The sequence below is a fragment of the Galeopterus variegatus genome, unplaced genomic scaffold (assembly GCF_000696425.1).
Source record: "Galeopterus variegatus unplaced genomic scaffold, G_variegatus-3.0.2 Scaffold2995, whole genome shotgun sequence".
Lineage (NCBI taxonomy): Eukaryota > Metazoa > Chordata > Mammalia > Dermoptera > Cynocephalidae > Galeopterus > Galeopterus variegatus.
In genome coordinates, this window is record NW_007729106.1 from 168,700 (window position 1) to 168,988 (window position 289).

Consider the following 289-nt stretch of genomic DNA (forward strand, 5'->3'; position numbering starts at 1 on the left):
ACTATATATTCGAATATACATAACAGAAAATTCAGATTAAAGGCTTCATTGATTAAATAATAATAAGGAAGTAGAGGTTACAGGTAGATAAGATGACCATACTTTCTTGACTAGAAGTCAGGTCACATGATCTGACAACATGACAAAACATTTATAATCAATTTTGTCCTAGAAATTTCAGGACCTGTATTATCTCTGTAAGAAACCAGGTGTTTTAGAAGTTTAAAAATTAAAATAAGCAAATTCACTTTACAAATTCAGAGGGCATTATCCCACTGAGGTAATGTTG